This window comes from Ambystoma mexicanum, chromosome 5q, assembly GCF_040938575.1.
Source record: "Ambystoma mexicanum isolate Mex_15411 chromosome 5q, UKY_AmexF1_1, whole genome shotgun sequence".
NCBI classification, from domain to species: Eukaryota; Metazoa; Chordata; class Amphibia; order Caudata; family Ambystomatidae; genus Ambystoma; species Ambystoma mexicanum.
In genome coordinates, this window is record NC_090933.1 from 1,375,098,713 (window position 1) to 1,375,120,074 (window position 21,362).

The window sequence follows — 21,362 nt, forward strand, 5'->3', positions numbered from 1 at the left end:
GACAACGTTCTACTTTTTTTCATCTCGGAAGTTACACAACCCGTGGCTCCTCGACGATTCCCCGATGAAGAACTCTCCAACTCAATGTACATTTGCGTTGCAGAACTATACAAGGAGATAAGATTTTAATAGACAATGGAGGTCATTACAAGGTAGGAGGTAACCATGCCGCAATTTGAGGGATGGCTACCACCATTCCAACCTTGGAGGGCCTGTTATTTCCCCATTTAGGGAACCCGTACCCGGTCCATCCCCATTCCCATTTGAGCCCCCATAGGGCTCAATGGGAATGGGGAGCATGCTAACAACGGGCATCCTTAGCGGGTCTCGCGAGGAGACCTCGTAATGCGGTGGTAGCGGGTTAATGGGGCCGGCACCTTTACTGGACCCATTAAACCCCTACCGCCAGGGTCATAATGACCCCCAATATATGGACTGGGCTTGTAGTGCATCTTCATTCACAGGTTGCCCTGGTGGGGGTCTCCTCATACAGAACAGTGTGTAGGTATTGGGGCCAGTAGTCTGCCAATTGTCTAACCAACTTGTCTTCCTCCTAAATCTATGGTTGATATCATTTTGCTGTATTGATTTGTATGCTATTTGAACCGGGTACAGTTGATGCATTTTAGTGGAATCAGAGTAATCGTGGTACCACCTAGAACTGTAGATATTTACCATTTTAGAATTGTCGGAGCACAAAGTGTATTATCGTGATTGTGTATATAACCATGAACCTTATTTATATAAAGACTGTGTTTTAACTAATACAGTATGTGGACATTCCCTTGTGGGTGCTTGGGGACTACACTGTACTTAAGAACGAGCCTGCATCACCTCCTGTGAAGCCAGGCCTTGATTGCTCGTCCATTGCTACCAACAATGCAGAATCTTGGCTAGGGTCCTCTGTGCCTCTCCTCTGCCGTATAGAGAGCAGGAGTACAGACACCCACTTCCAGTCTTTACACCGGCAGATTCTCCTCGGCTCGTCGACGACCTCAACGTTCTCTGGTGGGACAAATCGGTTGATGGTGATGGCAAGGGGGTCCTTGATTTCAAAATGTCTTAAGCAAAGGTGGAGCAATGCGGCTCCGGTCGTCGAGCAGCACGGTGTCAAGCTGCCCCGCTTCTGGGCCTCACAACTCGATTGGCTTCCAGCGATTATAGCGGTCCTTCGAATCCTGGACGACGATGATGGACTTCGATGTCCGGGTGCTTCACTTCAGATTCCTCGGCTTTCCCCGTTTCCGGGCGACAGTCTTTCGGGACTGGCTTCCAGGGAACCTTGGTGAAGAATAGCTTTCTGCATGATGTTCCCGCATAGCTCGGGGAGAGGTGTCCTAGCCAGGTCCTCTCTTGGATCAGCCCTTGAAAACATGACAGCTTTCAGATTGGAGGAAAGTAGCAGTAATTCTTCATCGGATACCTTAACTGCGGTAATGAGTTCAATATTTTCCTACATAAGGCCATGCCCGACCTGGGTGTGAGGGGTAACCTGGCTTATGTAGATGATGTCCTCATCAAAAGTTCATCTGTGGAGGAACACATAGCGGAGATCCGTTATGTTCTGACACAGTTGAGGGCCGCCGGAGCAAAACTTTCCTTTCAGAAAGCACAGTGCTGTCGAACCCGTGTTAATTTCTTGGGGCATGAGATTACTCCTCAGGGTCTCTGTCCCCAGGAAAAGAAAGTGGAAGCCCTCCAAAAATTGAAAGACCCCACAACTCTGCGGGAACTAAGGAGCCTCCTTGGACTAACTAATTACAGCAGAAAGTTCATTGAGGGCTACGCAGAAATCACCAGACCCCTGATTCATCTCTTGAAGGGGGGGGGTCAAGTGGGAATGGGGTCCAGAACAAGCCGAGGCAGTAAGACAACTCAAAAGAAGCCTCTCACAAGCGCCCTGCCTAGCTTACCCTGTCAGAAACAAGGAGTTCTTCCTGGAGACAGGGTTCTCTAATACGTGCTTGACGGCAGTATTATACCAAAAGCATGACAAGGTCAATAAAGTAATCTCCTATGCGAGCAAAACTTTATCCTCTGTGGAGGAAAAATTCAACGAGTGTGAGAAGGCCCTCCTGGCTACGGTGTGGGCATTGAAGAATTACCGCCCGTTTATCCAGGGGGAACACATCATAGTGGAGACTCCACACCAGCCTCTGCAATATCTCCAAAGTGACAGAATCCGGGCCGGAAATGTGAGTAATTCCCGAATTACTTCCTGGATTCTGTCAATGCAAGGCTTTCCTGTGGAGGTCCGATATGGCCAAAACAAGAAGAGTCCCCTCGCGCAAGGTCTGGCTGACTTGCATGATTGTGCCAGAGAAAACTGTCTCGAGGACGAAAGTCTAAAAATCAAGGACAACATGGAGGCATACCTTAATTCCCCACACAAAGTCTTTGAAGAGGACAAGTGTGAGGCAATGCCCACTGTCTATGTGGATGGATGCTCTTACCATGTTGACAACAACGGGGAGAAAGAACTGGTGGCCGGCGTAGGGAATGCATGGGTGAATGAGTCCCCAGAACCCTCCGCTGGATACAAAATTGGTCCCTGAAGTAATCAGGTGGCAGAATTGATGGCTGTGCATCAGGCCATCCTCACTGCTGTCCAGCATCAACTCCACGAACTGGTCATAATCACAGATTCGGATTATGTACGAAACGGGTTCGTGGAGCACCTGGTTAATTGGAAAACCAGAGGCATGTTATGTGCTAACAACAAACCCTTGAAACATGGGAAGTTGATCCAAAACATTGATGATCTGGTCACTTCGAATGGGATGACCATCTACTGGAAAAAGATCAAGGGTCATTCCAAAGTAGAGGGACCAGACAAAACTGGAAATGACTTAGCTGATCAGCTGGCCAAAACCGGGGCCATTCAAGGGGATCTAATTGAGATTGAGTCCCTGTTGGGGGAAATCCAGGTCACTGCTATCACTAGGTCCCAGACAAATGCTCACAATGACCTTTCAATTGCACAATGGAGTAAGGAGACCCCTGATGCTGATTTGATTACAGCTCAGAAGGGGGATCTAATTATTGGTAAGTTTTACCAACACCTTGAGGACCCTGAGAACTTTCCCCTGACGGATTCCGATTACATTGGGAAAGAGGACCTAAGAGTGTTGATGAAATGTCCAAAAATGTTCCGAATCCAAGACGGTTTGCTGGTAAGGAAATCCAAAGCTGGCCACGATCAGTGGGTGGTTCCTACCTCATTCCGAAGCCTGATGTTAAGTCACGCCCATGATGCGGCCACTGCCGGTCACAGGGGGTTTCACACAACACTGGAAATCTTAAGAGAGGTTGCATACTGGCCACACATGGGCCAGGACCTCAACCAATATTTGAAGGGTTGTCTTGTGTGTGCACAATTTCAGCCGACATCCCTCACACACCGTGCGCCTCTCCAAAAGAGGGGAATGACACTGCCATGGTCAGATTTACAAATCGACTTTGTAGGCCCTGTGATTCGCTCGGCTAGGGGGAATAAGTACATGTTGACTGTGACATGCTTGTTTACCAAGTGGGTGGAATGTCTCCCAGCCCCAAATTGCAAGGCAGAAACTGCAGCTGCCTTGATGATTAACCACATCTTTTCCCGTTTTGGTCTACCTCAAAGGATTGAGTCAGACAGAGGTAGCCACTTCACCAGTGAAGTAATGACAAAGATGTGGGAGATGCTGGGGGTCAAGAGAAAGCTGCATATTGCTTATAGACCAGCTTCTTCTGGGGCAGTAGAGAGATATAACCGGACAATTGTGAGCATATTAAAGAAGTTTGTGGCAGATTCTGGGCCAAGTTGGGATATCCGATTACCTCTGGTCCTAATGGCTATCAGATCTACCCCTTCATCTGCAACCAAAATGGCACCATTTGAGTTGATGACTGGGCGCAAGATGGTGCTTCCTCAGCATTTGCTCTACAGGACCCAAGAGCAGACACTGATAAATGCCTCCACTACTCATGAGTATGTAGAGAATTTAAGGAAACACCTCCAACATGCTTTTGCTTACGCTCAGCGGAATCTAGAAAGATCGGCTGATAGCATGAAGACCCATTATGACCTGAAAATTTCCAGGAAGGAATATCAGGTGGGAGACCGGGTCTATCTATACAACTTCCAAAGGAACCAGGCCAAGCAGCGCAAATTTTTGCCTACATGGAAGGGACCCTTTGAGATCATAGACAAAATCTCCCCTGTGGCCTACAAAATCCACATCCCCAAAGGTCCTTTGGCAGCGGGGGAAGACAAGTGGGTCCACATAAACCAGTTGAAATGTTGCCATCCCAGGCACGCTCTGCAACAACTGGAGGAATCCTCTGGAATCCTCGCGGGTACTGTCTCAGACTAATTCAGTTCCAATCATAAAACATACCACATCTAGTCTCTAAAATATTGTGATTTGCATGAAACTGTCTCTTAATTATACTGTTTTTTTTTCAAAATAAGAATGTAATGTTTCGTTATGATGAAATGCATATGCTGCCCCACTATCTCAACAGTGGTGGAAAAACGTCTATGAGTAGGTATTGCCGCTCTTTCTTTGTCGTCCTAGGAGAAAGAAAACCTGGAGACGGGCCAAGGAGGGCGATCCGGAGACCGGGAACGAAGATCCAATGGGCCCAGCGTACCGCCCAATATTCCCATCAGGACCGACGAGGCGAACCCATCGATCAGTACCGGATGGAGGAAAAGATGCTGAACTGTGCCATCTACCGGAAGAAGATTATGCGGACAGACCGGTGCGTGGGTCAAAACCCTTGTGCACCCGACTCCCTGTCGACTCAAATTCAAAGTGCAGTCGCGTGGGGGGGCTTGTTGGGTGTCTTGACCCACGTGCAAGTAATCATGCTGCAACATTTGGTGCTGTGGGCTTAGAAACTCCAACATGGCTAAAAAACCCACAATTGCGCCAAAATCCAGGAAAACCGTGCAGTTTGTGCACACACCAAAATAGTCGGCTGACCTGCCACCCAACCGTGCAAGCGTGCTGGGCCGGAAGAGCCATGGGTGAAATGGGGTGCCCAAGGAAGAACAGCAGCGCCTGTTAGCTTCAAAGCGCTTTAAAATTACCTTTGGTCTCCCTGAAGGCAAACCAAAATGCCTATTTCAAACATTGCAACATGTGCAAAATTTTCACTGAACATCAGCAGACATTTGGCAGAATGAAGTTTGTGTGCCTACAAAATCTGGGAAATGAAGATCATAAGACAATGCCTATAACAAAAACTGGCTGAGCTATGGAGTCAGCAGTTTAAGTTTAACTGTACTACAGACACTAAAAATCCAAATGTTAATATACATAAGTGACCTACTTTTGACTGTCAGATAGTTTGTAACTGTTGAAATGTCATAGTTTTGCACTTGGAATCAGCCTTCTAGCTGCATGTGTAAAATTGCAAGTTAATTTAAAAAGCAACAAAAAAACATGACAGTTAGCTGAAAGTCTGGCTTAAGGAACTTGATTCTGCCTGGCAACTACCCCCATCAGGAGTGAAACTTGAGTCACAACTGTGTTCCCAGGCCTATCTGCCTTTTGCTGGCCACACTAAGGATATGCCATCTATCTGATAATTGAATTACCTGTGCTCTACAGGAGCTCTGAACAAAGCCCTCTCCAGACTCAGGCAAAGGTTTTATTACAGCAGTCGTAAAATGTAGCTTCCTCTTGGCAGACGCTGGGAGGGGCACTGCCTGTGAGAGCAAGCTGGCTTGGCAGAACTGGATAAACCAGTATTTCCACCATGTGACCTGGGAAACCACACCCCTTTGTAGCCAGAATATTGTTTAGAAAAAGATGAATAACTCATGGTGCGGACATGTGAAAATTTTATAAATGATACCATAATTCTTGTGATTTTTCTGCCCACAGTTTAAGAGGTTTTTAGAACCGGTGGTATGTTCAGGGGGGTTTTAGCGGAAAAGAGGATATTACTCTAAATGTGTGCATGTTAAAAATCTGAAACTTCATCAGTTAATGTCCATACTCCCTGCGCACATGTATGTAAAGTTGGGTCAATGTCAGAAATTGAAAAATCAGTTAAAAAGTCAATTATGTGCCATTTCTGAATGCAAGCTCTTAGAAACAACAGATTTGGACAGAGACATGGCTAAATTCAGCCACACCATGTATATGTAATTTCTAACAACTGTGTAACTCTGAAATATGTATTTTGATCATATATAGATTTGGGTGCACAGATGACAGGGGAGGTTTTTCAAGAGATCATAAATGGCTGACATCACTCTGACACAACTTAGTTCCCCAATCAGGGGAGGAATGAAAGCTGGACCAATGACAAGTGAGAGGGGCAAGCTTAGTTATGACCAACACACCCACCCACTTGCAGAACATATAAATGGACCACTGAAACTTAGGTAGAGACCTTCAATTCCATTTGCTGCAACGCACTCTGCCGGACCATACAACATCCACAGATCCAGATTTCAAATTCATCAATCTCCAGAATCCAGAAAGCAGTGCTGTACCCAGAGAGAAAGCAGTGCTGTACCCAGAGAGAAAGCAGTGCTGTACCCAGAGAGAAGGCAGTGCTGTACCCAGAGAGAAAGCAGTGCTGTACTCAGAGACCAGACCGGAGTCCAATCCCAAAACCCTGACCAGATCCGTGACCAAGCCGCTTTCCGGTTCAAAATCTCTTGTGAGTACTCAGCAAAACTCAGAACACATCTCTTAGTTAAAATCATATAATTCAATCCATTTTTAATCTAAGTAGAACTGCAGCTTAGCAATTGTGTTATCCGGCCATCATTTTTAAAACTGAAAAAGTGCTGCGTTTAAAATTTGCAAAACCAAAAACGACCTTTACTAAATCGCTCATATCTCTGCGACCGTTTGTCTTAGAGACTTGCAGTAACTTTCATCTGAAAGCTTAGAATCGTGACTTTCCTACGAACCTAGAACCGCATTCCTACCCCCTATAGTTTTACCGCAATCGCGGAACACGCATTCGCGAATTTTACCGCGATTTGCAAATTTCTTCACGTGTAAAAACTGCTGCTGCTTGCCTTCCATTTGCCAGAAATTCGTTTAACCTGCTAACTATCCCTGCATCATTGCTAGTGTGAGCCTGGACTAATATTAACTAGATACCACTCACCCTGAACCTCTGAAAGGGAATTAAAAGCATTTCCAGCATATTTCTCATCCCTTGCCAGCACATATAGAAGCATTTTGGGCTGTGTTTTAAACTTCTGTTGTCTAAGCTTGCTGGGGTGAACTGAATCACATCTGATTGCATTTCTGAGAACTGTGTGTTTTCCTTCCATTTCCTTGCCTTGCATCAAGGGGGGGAGGGGATTGCCAGAGAAAAGTGATTACATTGTTTTGTTGAAATTATATTGAGTATTTCCTGTATTGCATTTTCATTCAACCTTACATCCATTTGAACCCTATAAAAGCATTATCTACCACATTATACTTCTGTACCTATTTACCAGTGTGCTACCTTATCCATTTCATGTCAACTCATTAGTGATTATAAAGAAGTGTGCTAGTGCCAGATTCTCCGTTGTTAATATTTATCATATCAGATTAAGTGTGATATTCAATTATTAATTTATTAAAAAGTGTGATATATATCTATTGTTTAAATTATCAAATAAACCTTTTAACTTGCAAAACAGAACTATTTCTTGGCTCAGTGGGGTCAGGGGGATTCCAAGAGAGGGGTGTTATATAGGGGTAGTCATCCAGAACGCATGAACTGGACATAAAGATATATCAATAAGGGTTTTCCTTCAGTATTCTAGACTAGGCGTTAACTTAGCTGTAGTGCTGAATTGAATCCTCTTACAAATTGGGGGCTCGTCCGGGATGTTTGGGTTAGAATACCACTTGTGCAGCTTAATACAGTGTGCTAACTGACGGGATACATACATCCAGTCGGATCACCACGCTGCATTACGCTGTGAAGCATTCCTCAAAAGGGACACTCCAAGAAAAGTTCTGTTCTGCAAAAATAAAATACTAACTTCTGTAAGTCAGGACAGAGACCAATCTCTAGAATGACGACCTGGGTAGATATGAAAATAGCCAGAGAGCACTTCTTACATAAACTATTTGTGAGAGGTGAATGGGCTGAGCAGGGCCAGGATGCCTGGTTGCAGGCCATCACGCGACAGGTCACTGAAACAGGGTCAGACTTATGGAGGGATCAGGGTCCATTACATGTGGCCCTGAGTGAACTATATATGGCTCCTAAGGCCAAAGATGAACACGACAAGATTGTTAGGATAGCGGCATATTTATATTTATATATGGGAGCCATACAGAATAAATGTGCTGAAGGCCAGGATCTGGCAAAAAGGCAACAGATGGCATTAGAGAAGGTCCAATCTGACCTGGTCTCTTCTGGGCAGAGGCTGCAGAGGAGCCAGGAGTCAGAAGATGATAGTAGGCAGTACATCATTAAAATAAAAGAGGATATGGGCATCCTACAACAGGAAAAGACAGACCAGGATACCAGATTTCTGGCCCTGCAGAAGGAGCACCAAGACAGTTTGGACTCCTTACTGCAGAACCAGAAAAAGTTGGAGCAACAGATCAATTTCAACAGGGCATGCGCGGAGCAGGTAGTCACCCTGCAAAGCCAGCTAGATAGAGATAAAGAGGAGAGCAATAAACTGATTCTGAAAGACCTGGATACCCAGGCAGAGTTTGATGAGGAGCGCCAAAAAGCTGGTGCCTTTCAACGGCAAAGGGACGACCTGGCGGCACAAATGCAGGCTCTTAGTCAGGAAAGAGACGCCTTAGGCCAGGAAGTCTGCCATTTAAAAAGAAAAATGGAAGAAAATCACCTGGCCCACCAGGGACTGGGTGACCTCCAAAAAGAACACCAGAACTTGGTAGAGCACACCAGAAGGGTGGAGGATGCTCTAGCAAGAAAGGAGCAGGCCAATAGGGACACCGCTCAGGAGGTAAACCTCCTGCAGCAAAGACTGGCCCAGTTCTCCAGGACCAACCAGGAAGCACAGAGGGAAAATGAGGCCCTCTGTCAACACAATGATAGGCTCCAACAACAGGTAGCGATGCAGGAGAGACTGATAGAGTCTAGTAAGGCCTTGACCGAGGAACTGAAAGCACAAATGCAGGCTCTTGCATTGCAACAGGGAGCAGGGGCGGATAGAGATGAGGTCCGCTGGGAAAGAGAGACTCCTGACCATAACCGCAGGAGCCCTAACACCAGGGGCCTTCATCTCCCCCAGTCCCTGGACCCTACCACCCCCATGTCCCCTGGCGCACATGAGCACAGGGCCACAGGGATGGCAGATTACTATCCAGCTAAGAGTATGGGGCTCATAGGCCAGTACCACTCAGGAATGGAGGGGTGGGCATCCGGGTATGGGCACCCAAGTACAGTACAGTTCAGTGGGGAACCCCAGGAGAGTAGGCCCATTAAGGGCATCCTGAAAACCTCTGCCCAGTTAGGTCAGTGGAGGGGGTACCCATCAAATCCTGGCAGCAAGGAGGAATCTGAAGACTCCTCTGAACTGCGCAGGACACAGGAGACCAGGTCCCCACATTCTGCCAGCCATTCCCAGGCTCGCAGAATCCGGGAAAACCTGGAAGAACAGACGGGAACCTCTGGGAGCAGTGCCTCTGAGTCCGAGGACGAATGGACAAGGGTTACCCGAACCAAAAAGGCCAATAAGGCAAAAAGGACCTTGCTTAAGGACCCCTTAAAGCAGATTAAGGCGATCAGGAGCGTCATCACGCCTTACCATAAGAATGCTAAGTATTCTGTTTGGGAGCACTGAGTTGTTTGAACAAATGATGGAGACTTTCCATTTGAAGGACAGCCAAAGCTGTATTCAATATGTAAAGTGGACCTTCTCCCCGGAATACTCCAGTTTCTTTGCGGGGCTGGAGGACCAAAATCATTTAAGATGGTCCACCTATAAGGCGGCCATCCTGAAACATTTTTCTGTTCACAGAAATCCTCAAGAGGCTCGCAAGGCAGCCTACAATTTGCAATGTGGGGAGGATCAGGCCCCACAAGAATTTGTGCAAGAACTGAAACATGCTTTTGCGCAAACCACCAGAAGGGTGCGCACAGATAGTAGAGAGTTCATTAATACGTTTTTTCATGCCTTGCCCAAATACATAATGACCCAGCTCGTGAGGGATTTTCACGAGAAAAGATCTTTAGACTGGGTCATTGAACAGGCTACCCGGATCTATGAGGTGCAGAAACCGGTAGATAGCAAAAGTAATGCCCAGAAAAACCCCAAAGCCAACAGCACCCCTGCTGCTGCAAAGGTGGCAGAGGTAAAGGTCACCCCCATTTTGGATTTGGAGATGGGGGGGCCTAAAAACCTACCTGCACCTAATAATGCTAGGCCCAGAAGGTCCTCGGGCCAGTCACAGACAGGGAGCCAGGGAGGCAGCCCCACAAATGGGGTCCCTCGCTCTCCTGATTATGTAAGTCCCCGTTACAAGGGAAATCGACCCATCCTGGGTTATGTGTGGACTCCTCCAGCCCAAGGGGGGGATCCAGCCAAGCACCTAACCCAGGGAACTTCCCTCCAAACTTCCCACAGGAGGGCAGAAATTTACCAAACCCTGGGCAGAACTTTTTCCCCAGATATCCTCCCGACTTTCAGCCCCAAAACCATCCATCCTTCTTTCCCCAATTCCCTGAGCCCAGACCACTGAATCCGGGAGAGGGGAGGCCAAGGGTGGAGGGGTACCCAAATCTTCCCAACCCGGGGTATTACCAGAGGCGGGACAGCTACCCTTCCCGGGATCAGCCCAGGGGAGAAAACAGGGCCCCGTATCAGCCTGAGCGGGTTTCCCAGTTAGAGCGCCAGATTCAAAACATGGCGCAGGATCTGGGTCACATACTAAGGGCTCAGCAGAACCCTCAGATGGGCGTGCCGGCGCAGAACGCACCCAACTCTGGACCTGGTGCTCCAGAACAATGACGGGGGCAGCACCCCGATAACTCAACGGTTCCCAGGGAGGAGGCACAAGGGGAAGGTGGGTGTAAAGCCTTGGAGGAAGCTTCCTTCCTCACTTGTAAACAGCCCCTGGAAACCCAGGAACCGGAAACAAAATCTCTTGCCCCTGAAAGTCTGCCTCCTAAGGAGCAGAGGGGGGGTAGGAGAAACAAAAGACCCAAACAGACTCAGTTTGAGGAGGAGGTACAGATCTTCCAATTTGAGGGAGAGGGATCCTCAGAGGATCCTGGGAAAAGGATCTTCTCCTTCAGAGAGGGGGGAACTCCTCCCAAAGAAAAATGGGTCCCTAGGGATGCAAATCCAGACTGGGGAGATGTGGAGACTGAGCTACCGCCGCCCACCATCTCATCCCAGAACCAACAGCAAGAAAATCCCCCGGTTCAAACCCATCCTGGTGACTGCCTCCAAAAAGGGGGGGGCGGCCCAGAACCGGAGCCAGGGGAACCCACAATGGCTCTGATCTCCAGTTGCCACATTTTTCTTTCAGATTCCCAAGGCTCTCCACAGAATTCTGCCCAAAATTCTTCTCTTGCAATGTCCAAAACCAGAAAATTAGCCCACCAGTTGTCCAAAAATGTACATTATCTGTGCCCCCTTGAGGAGAAGGAGGGAAGGTATTATGCCCCGGTACAAGTACAGGGGCAGGGTACAATCTCGGCACTGGTGGACACTGGATCTCAAGCTACCCTTCTGTCCAGAAGGGCCTTTGACGAACTGAATGCAGGAAGGGGAGAGAATTACCAAATTCCTCTCACCTATCTTCCTGGACAACTGCAGAACTTTGACGGGAAGGAAATTCCCGTTGAGGGGACTGCAGACTTGGACATTAAAATTGGGTGACATAAGTTGAAACACCCGGTCATAGTTGTGACCCCAGAGGGCACCCCTTGTTTACTAGGGAATGACCTCCTGAGAAGGTTGTCACCCCTAATAGATTGCGTAAACAAGGTCCTCTGGACCCAGACTAGCCGACCAATCAAACTAAAACAGAGTGTTAACCATGTTAGTTTAAACGGCACCTGCCACATGGTTGAACAAAAATCTGACCAAGTAGAATTTCACTTCCAGAACAACCAAATTCCAGACGTGACAGTAATAGCAGTAGGACAACAGACTGGTGATGGGGGGTCCTCTCTATTTCTGAAAATCAACCTTCCTTCCAGTCTAAAGTGGTATTCCACGCTGGAAGGAAACACTCTGAAATTCTATACTAATCCACAATCTGAAACTCCCACTCCTATAGTCCAGAAAGATGTGAAATCAGCTCAAAGCCTGGCTGATATTCAGCAAATTGGAGAGCAGTTGTTCATCCCTGTTCAGTTAAATGATGGGAAGGACTCTGTTCTCGCTCGAGTGTGCGTGAACAACGGTAAGAGCTTCATCAGCGAAGCCATGTTCCGCCAACTCCCAAAAGATCCAGCCATTCCCACCTTCAAACTGATAGACAAATGGGAAATGGACCTGGAAGCACCTAATTCCAAACATCTCCTGCCAAGCAGGTGTATGCTCAAAATCTCCATTGGCAACAAGAGCATAGTCCACAATTGTTGGGTCGTGCGAGACGTCCCTGCCGCCTTTTACTTATGCAGTGACATTCTCAATCGCTTTGCCATTAGTTTGGACCTAATAAACTTCAAAGCTTGGTCCCGATTAGCGGATAATCCCATGGGCTTTGATGATCCAGAAAAAGCATTTAGGTCAGCTCAATTGCTACCTTATGTAGTTGAAATTCAGGTTAAAGAGGAAGTCACCATCCCAGAAAGGACCTGACAATTCTCCCTGGAAGTGAAAGTTAAAAGGGGACAAGAGTTGAAAAACCCTGATGCTTACATACATCTAAATGCTTCTCTCCAACAGCAAGGGTTGGGGGTAAACCCAACTCCATTAGTCAACATAGAACATGACACCATTCCAATAGAGGTGGATAACAGCGACTTAAAGAGTATTACTCTAGCCGCAGGCACCATTATTGGAATGGCGGTTGATGACCGACATTTCTCCATTGATCTTGGGAATGAACTGTTAGGGCCAATCCCCAAGGACTGCGTTGACAGTGACAGTGAGGACCATACAACACCGGACAGGATTTTTACCCGGCATGGGGGGAACTTCCTGGTGTACACTTCTTGCCCTTATGGTAAAGAAGATGTGACGTGTGACTTCAGGAGGGATGAGGTGATTTTCCAGGTTCATGAAGGCTGCCTTTCCCACCTGAAGCCTCCGGTCCAAATCAGCACTCTGACCAGGGACTTCTCCACCCAGCTGGAGGAGGCCGCGGAGATAGCCAAACCAGAAGTCTTTCCAGGCTTCAGGCAGATGGTGGAAGAGAGAGTCAACCTAGCTGATGCCTGTGTGACTCTGGAACAAAAGCAAAAGTTGAAACAAGTTTTCTTGGATTTCCAAGATCTCTTTGCGGTAGACTCATATGACTGTGGTCGCACTGACATCCACACAACAACAATCCCCACGGACCCTGGCATGACTCCTGTGTTTGTGAAGCAATATCGCTTGCCTCTCGCATCAATGGAGTCCCTTACTGAAATAATTAAGAACCTTGAGTCCCGGGGAATAATCCGTCCAGTCCACAGCACCTTCAATATTCCGGTGCTGGGAATATTGAAGCCGAACAGCCAGTGGAGACTCTGCGCCGACCTTAGGGAGCTCAACAAACGGGTCCATACTTCCCGATGGCCTCTGCCCTACATTGACCAAGGGCTGGCCCAGATCCAGGGGTCACAGGTATTCACTGCAATAGACCTGACCAATGGATACTGGACCGTGCCTGTCAGTAGGGAGGACCAATACAAACTGGCTTTTACCTTTGGGGGCCAGCAGTACACATGGACCCGGACTCCCTTCGGATACCTCAACTCCGGCAATGAATTCAACATTTTTCTACACAAGGCCATGCCCGACTTGGGTGCAAGGGGTAACCTGGCTTTTGTAGATGATGTCCTCATCAAAAGTTCATCTGTGGAGGAACACATAGCGGAGATCCGTTATGTTCTGACACAGTTGAGGGCCGCCGGAGCAAAACTTTCCTTTCAGAAAGCACAGTGGTGTAGAACCCGTGTTAATTTCTTGGGGCATGAGATTACTCCTCAGGGTCTCTGTACCCAGGAAAAGAAAGTGGAAGCACTTCAGAAACTGAAAGACCCCACAACTCTGCGAGAACTAAGGAGCCTCCTTGGACTGACTAATTACAGCAGAAAGTTCATTGAGGGCTACGCAGAGATCACCAGACCCCTGATTCATCTCCTGAAGGGGGGGGTCAAGTGGGAATGGGGTCCAGAACAAGCCGAGGCGGTAAAACAACTCAAAAGAAGCCTCTCACAAGCGCCTTGCCTAGCTTACCCTGTCAGAAACAAGGAGTTCTTCCTGGAGAAGGGGTTCTCTAATACGTGCTTGACGGCAGTATTATATCAAAAGCATGACAAGGTCAATAAAGTAATCTCCTATGCGAGCAAAACTTTATCCTCTGTGGAGGAAAAATTCAACGATTGTGAGAAGGCACTCCTGGCAACGGTGTGGGCATTGAAGAATTACCGCCCGTTTATCCAGGGGGAACACATCATAGTGGAGACTCCACACCAGCCTCTGCAATATCTCCAAAGTGACAGAATCCGGGCCGGGAATGTGAGTAATTCCCGAATTACTTCCTGGATTCTGTCAATGCAAGGCTTTCCTGTGGAAGTCAGATATGGCCAAAACAAGAAGAGTCCCCTCGCGCAAGGTCTGGCTGACTTGCATGATTGTGCCAGAGAAAACTGTCTCGAGGACGAAAGTCTAAAAATAAAGGACAACATGGAGGCATACCTTAATTCCCCCCACAAAGTCTTTGAAGAAGACAAGTGTGAGGGAATGCCCACTGTGTATGTGGATGGATGCTCTTACCATGTTGACAACAACGGGGAGAAAGAACTGGTGGCCGGCGTAGGGAATGCATGGGTGAATGAGTCCCCAGAACCCTCCGCTGGATACAAAATTGGTCCCCGAAGTAGTCAGGTGGCAGAATTGATGGCTGTGCATCAGGCCATCCTCACTGCTGTCCAGCATCAACTCCACGAACTGGTCATAATCACAGATTCGGATTATGTACGGAACGGGTTCGTGGAGCACCTGGTTAATTGGAAAACCAGAGGCATGTTATGTGCTAACAACAAACCCTTGAAACATGGGAAGTTGATCCAAAACATTGATGATCTGGTCACATCGAATGGGATGACCATCTACTGGAAAAAGATCAAGGGTCATTCCAAAGTAGAGGGACCAGACAAAACTGGAAATGACTTAGCTGATCAGCTGGCCAAAACCGGGGCCATCCAAGGGGATCTAATTGAGATTGAGCCCCTGTTGGGGGAAATCCAGGTCACTGCTATCACTAGGTCCCAGACAAATGCTCACAACGACCTTTCAATTGCACAATGGAGTAAGGAGACCCCTGATGCTGATTTGATTACTGCTCAGAAGGGGGATCCAATAATTGGTAAATTTTACCAGCACCTTGAGGACCCTGAGAACTTTCCCCTGACGGATACCGATTACATTGGGAAAGAGGACCTAAGAGTGTTGATGAAATGTCCAAAAATGTTCCGAATCCAAGACGGTTTGCTGGTAAGGAAATCCAAAGCTGGCCACGATCAGTGGGTGGTTCCTACCTCATTCCGAAGCCTGATGTTAAGTCACGCCCATGATGCGGCCACTGCCGGTCACAGGGGGTTTCACACAACACTGGAAATCTTAAGAGAGGTTGCATAATGGCCACACATGGGCCAGGACCTCAACCAATATTTGAAGGGTTGTCTTGTGTGTGCACAATTTCAGCCGACATCCCTCACACACCGTGCGCCTCTCCAAAAGAGGGGAATGACACTGCCATGGTCAGATTTACAAATCGACTTTGTAGGCCCTGTGATTCGCTCGGCTAGGGGGAATAAGTACATGTTGACTGTGACATGCTTGTTTACCAAGTGGGTGGAATGTCTCCCAGCCCCAAATTGCAAGGCAGAAACTGCAGCTGCCTTGATGATTAACCACATCTTTTCCCGTTTTGGTCTACCTCAAAGGATTGAGTCAGACAGAGGTAGCCACTTCACCAGTGAAGTAATGACAAAGATGTGGGAGATGCTGGGGGTCAAGAGAAAGCTGCATATTGCTTATAGACCAGCTTCTTCTGGGGCAGTAGAGAGATATAACCGGACAATTGTGAGCATATTAAAGAAGTTTGTGGCAGATTCTGGGCCAAGTTGGGATATCCGATTACCTCTGGTCCTAATGGCTATCAGATCTACCCCTTCATCTGCAACCAAAATGGCACCATTTGAGTTGATGACTGGGCGCAAGATGGTGCTTCCTCAGCATTTGCTCTACAGGACCCAAGAGCAGACACTGATAAATGCCTCCACTACTCATGAGTATGTAGAGAATTTAAGGAAACACCTCCAACATGCTTTTGCTTACGCTCAGCGGAATCTAGAAAGATCGGCTGATAGCATGAAGACCCATTATGACCTGAAAATTTCCAGGAAGGAATATCAGGTGGGAGACCGGGTCTATCTATACAACTTCCAAAGGAACCAGGCCAAGCAGCGCAAATTTTTGCCTACATGGAAGGGACCCTTTGAGATCATAGACAAAATCTCCCCTGTGGCCTACAAAATCCACATCCCCAAAGGTCCTTTGGCAGCGGGGGAAGACAAGTGGGTCCACATAAACCAGTTGAAATGTTGCCATCCCAGGCACGCTCTGCAACAACTGGAGGAATCCTCTGGAATCCTAGCGGGTACTGTCTCAGACTAATTCAGTTCCAATCATAAAACATACCACATCTAGTCTCTAAAATATTGTGATTTGCATGAAACTGTCTCTTAATTATACTGTTTTTTTTTCAAAATAAGAATGTAATGTTTCGTTATGATGAAATGCATATGCTGCCCCACTATCTCAACAGTGGTGGAAAAACGTCTATGAGTAGGTATTGCCGCTCTTCCTTTGTCGTCCTAGGAGAAAGAAAACCTGGAGACGGGCCAAGGAGGGCGATCCGGAGACCGGGAACGAAGATCCAATGGGCCCAGCGTACCGCCCAATATTCCCATCAGGACTGACGAGGCGAACCCATCGATCAGTACCGGATGGAGGAAAAGATGCTGAACTGTGCCATCTACCGGAAGAAGATTATGCGGACAGACCGGTGCGTGGGTCAAAACCCTTGTGCACCCGACTCCCCGTCGACTCAAATTCAAAGTGCAGTCGCGTGGGGGAGCTTGTTGGGTGTCTTGACCCACGTGCAAGTAATCATGCTGCAACATTTGGTGCTGTGGGCTTAGAAAATCCAACATGGCTAAAAAACCCACAATTGCGCCAAAATCCAGGAAAACCGTGCAGTTTGTGCACACACCAAAATAGTCGGCTGACCTGCCACCCAACCGTGCAAGCGTGCTGGGCCGGAAGAGCCATGGGTGAAATGGGGTGCCCAAGGAAGAACAGCAGCGCCTGTTAGCTTCAAAGCGCTTTAAAATTACCTTTGGTCTCCCTGAAGGCAAGCCAAAATGCCTATTTCAAACATTGCAACATGTGCAAAATTTTCACTGAACATCAGCAGACATTTGGCAGAATGAAGTTTGTGTGCCTACAAAATCTGGGAAATGAAGATCATAAGACAATGCCTATAACAAAAACTGGCTGAGCTATGGAGTCAGCAGTTTAAGTTTAACTGTACTACAGACACTAAAAATCCAAATGTTAATATAAATAAGTGACCTACTTTTGACTGTCAGATAGTTTGTAACTGTTGAAATGTCATAGTTTTGCACTTGGAATCAGCCTTCTAGCTGCATGTGTAAAATTGCAAGTTAATTTAAAAAGCAACAAAAAAACATGACAGTTAGCTGAAAGTCTGGCTTAAGGAACTTGATTCTGCCTGGCAACTACCCCCATCAGGAGTGAAACTTGAGTCACAACTGTGTTCCCAGGCCTATCTGCCTTTTGCTGGCCACACTAAGGATATGCCATCTATCTGATAATTGAATTACCTGTGCTCTACAGGAGCTCTGAACAAAGCCCTCTCCAGACTCAGGCAAAGGTTTTATTACAGCAGTCGTAAAATGTAGCTTCCTCTTGGCAGAAGCTGGGAGGGGCACTGCCTGTGAGAGCAAGCTGGCTTGGCAGAACTGGATAAACCAGTATTTCCACCATGTGACCTGGGAAACCACACCCCTTTGTAGCCAGAATATTGTTTAGAAAAAGATGAATAACTCATGGTGCGGACATGTGAAAATTTTATAAATGATACCATAATTCTTGTGATTTTTCTGCCCACAGTTTAAGAGGTTTTTAGAACTGGTGGTATGTTCAGGGGGGTTTTAGCGGAAAAGAGGATATTACTCTAAATGTGTGCATGTTAAAAATCTGAAACTTCATCAGTTAATGTCCATACTCCCTGCGCACATGTATGTAAAGTTGGGTCAATGTCAGAAATTGAAAAATCAGTTAAAAAGTCAATTATGTGCCATTTCTGAATGCAAGCTCTTAGAAACAACAGATTTGGACAGAGACATGGCTAAATTCAGCCACACCATGTATATGTAATTTCAAACAACTGTGTAACTCTGAAATATGTATTTTGATCATATATAGATTTGGGTGCACAGATGACAGGGGAGGTTTTTCAAGAGATCATAAATGGCTGACATCACTCTGACACAACTTAGTTCCCCAATCAGGGGATGAATGAAAGCTGGACCAATGACAAGTGAGAGGGGCAAGCTTAGTTATGACCAACACACCCACCCACTTGCAGAACATATAAATGGACCACTGAAACTTAGGTAGAGACCTTCAATTCCATTTGCTGCAACGCACTCTGCCGGACCATACAACATCCACAGATCCAGATTTCAAATTAATCAATCTCCAGAATCCAGAAAGCAGTGCTGTACCCAGAGAGAAAGCAGTGCTGTACCCAGAGAGAAAGCAGTGCTGTACCCAGAGAGAAGGCAGTGCTGTACCCAGAGAGAAAGCAGTGCTGTACTCAGAGACCAGACCGGAGTCCAATCCCAAAACCCTGACCAGATCCGTGACCAAGCCGCTTTCCGGTTCAAAATCTCTTGTGAGTACTCAGCAAAACTCAGAACACATCTCTTAGTTAAAATCATATAATTCAATCCATTTTTAATCTAAGTAGAACTGCAGTTTAGCAATTGTGTTATCCGGCCATCATTTTTAAAACTGAAAAAGTGCTGCGTTTAAAATTTGCAAAACCAAAAACGACCTTTACTAAATCGCTCATATCTCCGCGACCGTTTGTCTTAGAGACTTGCAGTAACTTTCATCTGAAAGCTTAGAATCGTGACTTTCCTACGAACCTAGATCCGCATTCCTACCCCCTATAGTTTTACCGCAATCGCGGAACACGCATTCGCGAATTTTACCGCGATTTGCAAATTTCTTCACGTGTAAAAACTGCTGCTGCTTGCCTTCCATTTGCCAGAAATTCGTTTAACCTGCTAACTATCCCTGCATCATTGCTAGTGTGAGCCTGGACTAATATTAACTAGATACCACTCACCCTGAACCTCTGAAAGGGAATTAAAAGCATTTCCAGCATATTTCTCATCCCTTGCCAGCACATATAGAAGCATTTTGGGCTGTGTTTTAAACTTCTGTTGTCTAAGCTTGCTGGGGTGAACTGAATCACATCTGATTGCATTTCTGAGAACTGTGTGTTTTCCTTCCATTTCCTTGCCTTGCATCAAGGGGGGGAGGGGATTGCCAGAGAAAAGTGATTACATTGTTTTGTTGAAATTATATTGAGTATTTCCTGTATTGCATTTTCATTCAACCTTACATCCATTTGAACCCTATAAAAGCATTCTCTACCACATTATACTTCTGTACCTATTTACCAGTGTGCTACCTTATCCATTTCATGTCAACTCATTAGTGATTATAAAGAAGTGTGCTAGTGCCAGATTCTCCGTTGTTAATATTTATCATATCAGATTAAGTGTGATATTCAATTATTAATTTATTAAAAAGTGTGATATATATATCTATTGTTTAAATTATCAAATAAACCTTTTAACTTGCAAAACAGAACTATTTCTTGGCTCAGTGGGGTCAGGGGGATTCCAAGAGAGGGGTGTTATATAGGGGTAGTCATCCAGAACGCATGAACTGGACATAAAGATATATCAATAAGGGTTTTCCTTCAGTATTCTAGACTAGGCGTTAACTTAGCTGTAGTGCTGAATTGAATCCTCTTACAATCCCCCATTGGACCTATTCAGTAATTTCCCATTCCCTATTTGGCCCAATGGGTAATGTTCAGCGCTATTACCGCCAGCAGTATTACCGCTGGTGTTAATAGCACTGAAAATCAGCAAAAACGCAGCAGATTTGCCCCCAGCTCAGAGCTGGGGGTAAATCCGTCAAGCCCATGATTTGGCGGACCTTTAAATGCGGCAGAAATAGCGTTACCAGTGCATTTAAGGGTTACTGCCAAACTCGTGATGAGGCCCTAAATGTACTTGACAACATATATAGCCCTCTCGCAATATATGAGATTGGAGAATAGTAATGCATAATGCATTTAGGATTTTTCTTTAGGAAACCTTTTTTGAATTAACACTCAGCCACATTTGTGTAAGGCTGTGTAACTATGGAACTATAATATTGACATACGGAACTGTATCTGGAACTGTGAAACAAGTGAATGAATTTGAGAGTCTAACAAGGATTTGCTATCTGCATTATGGATTATGGGCCTCATTACGAGTATGGAGGTAGCCATGCCGCTTCTAGCGGCATGGCTACCCCCATACCGGGTACCGGGTCCGGATTCCTGGAATGGGGAAATACCGGGCCATTCCGACCTTGGAGGACCCAGTAATTCCCTATACCAGGAACCCGGACCCGGCACTTCCCCATTCCCATTTGAGCCCCCATAGGGCTCAATGGGAATGGGGAGGATGCTAACAACGGGCCCGCTAATGACGGGACCGTTGTTAGAATCCTGGTCTGCTAGCGGGTCCCGCTAAGGATGCCTGGTTTTGCCAGACGTCCTTAGCGGGACCCACGAGCAGACCTCGTAATGAGGCAGTAGAGGGTTAACGGCGCTGGCAGCTCTACCGGCACCATTAACCCTCTAAAGCCTTCCTCGTAATGAGGTCCAATGTCTTGCTTTTTAGCCATTTAGAAGTAGGATAAGAACAAAAGCCTAAATGTAAGTAGCACATCTGTGACTTTCCCTCAATATATAGGTAAGTCAGTTGTCTGTAACATTGTTGTAATAGGAAACTAACCACAGTATATTCTAACACTCGGTCACAATGTGGCTTAATCCGACACCCCACATTGCGACTAACTACAGGTATAG